This window comes from Lycium barbarum, chromosome 10, assembly GCF_019175385.1.
Source record: "Lycium barbarum isolate Lr01 chromosome 10, ASM1917538v2, whole genome shotgun sequence".
In the NCBI taxonomy this organism is placed as follows: Eukaryota; Viridiplantae; Streptophyta; class Magnoliopsida; order Solanales; family Solanaceae; genus Lycium; species Lycium barbarum.
Genome location: NC_083346.1, coordinates 106,324,794 through 106,326,317, shown reverse-complemented (window position 1 = coordinate 106,326,317; position 1,524 = coordinate 106,324,794). Strand labels below are relative to the sequence as shown.

General features: G+C 38.5%; 1 non-coding gene across 1 annotated transcript; it reads right to left on the bottom strand.

The window, feature by feature from the left end:
• Positions 1-1,170: 1,170 nt before the first annotated feature.
• LOC132616375 (small nucleolar RNA R71) lies at positions 1,171-1,277 on the bottom strand. The gene has a single exon (XR_009573159.1). It is a non-coding gene; the product is annotated as a small nucleolar RNA R71 (small nucleolar RNA).
• Between the last annotated feature and the right edge of the window lie 247 nt (positions 1,278-1,524).

Here is a 1,524-nt window from a genome sequence, read left to right as displayed (position 1 = left end):
TGGATTGTGATGCATTTTATTGTTTCTCATATTCATTGTTCTATAAGTGGTTGCAAACACTTGTTCATGCACAAACCCTAGTTTATTTGGAAAGATGAACTAAGGTGTGATTCAGAATAGTATAACAAGGACTCGGGGCGCTAACCCTCGTTTAATGAAATCGCTTAGGAATAAGACGAGTTCTACTTGGCACATTTAATCAACCTTATTTATAACTTTTCTGCATTTGGGAAAATCATAAAAAGAAATACTTTCTAACTATTGGGAAATATTAGAAAGTGTATTAGAGATTAAGTGCATGCATAACCGCGACCCATTAGAAATTTATCATATTGACACCCATAGCATAACATCTAATCATTGCGGTGACACAACTTTGGTTCTTCCAATTCAAACAAACTTCAATTACTTCAAAGTAGTGAATACAAACCAAATCTCCTTTTTAAAATGCTAGGAATAGGATTAAAGCTTTTAAAGATGAGTATCGCATATAATTAGTACCTTTTTCTCTCCATATTCCCTGTGGGATTCGACCCCAACCTTGTTTGGGTTACTATATTTGACAACGTCCATTTTACGCCATTAACAGGTGTAATTTGAGCGTATCAAATTTTGGCGCCGTTGCCGGGGAATACAGTTTAGAAATTACTGATTGTTGTGGACTCTTCTTTAAAACTTTTTATATTCCATCACACCTCGTTTGCTGTTGTGGTGAACCAGGTGAACATGGTTGGAAGACCGAATCGGAATCAAGGAAACCAAGGTGGACTTCGAGTGAATCCACTTGCACCAGAAGAGGATGATGATGAAAATATATTTGCGAAATTCATAAATGAAGCAGATTGTGCTTCTGCTGTGGTTCCTCCTAGAACTGAAAATGCCACCTTCAAGATTGATAGTTCTATCTATCAACTGCTGAAACTTGAAGGTTATTTCCGAAATTCTTCGGAGGATTGTCCACTTCGACATTTGAAGAACTTCTTGCATGTATGTGCTCAACAATCTCAAGGAGCTGTTTCTGCCGACGCACTTCGGTTAAGGGTTTTTAAATATTCCTTGGCAGGTCAAGCTAGGGAATGGTATGAAAAGCTTCCAAGCAATTCTATTAATACTTGGAACGAGTTGGAAAATACATTTTTAAAGAAATGGTTCCAACCAAGCAAAAAGGCTGAGCTTCGAGACAAGATCTTTGAGTTCAAACAACTTTCCGGGGAACAATTCTATTCAGTATGGGAGTGTTTCAAGTATTATCTAGCTCAATCTCCAACTCATGGATTTTCGGATGCTATTCTCACGGAAAAATTCTACAAGGGCTTGGATACAATGAACCAGATTGCCATCAATACGGCCGTAGAAGGATGCTTTATGGACAAATCATTTATAGTTATCACCCGTTTGCTGGATAAGCTCACCACCCACAATCAAGTTTGGCACTCGAGTGATAGTGAAGTCCTGTCATATGCTAGTCCCTCTGCTGCCGCGATGGCCAAAGAAAATCATGAGTGAGATCATGCTTTCGCTCAA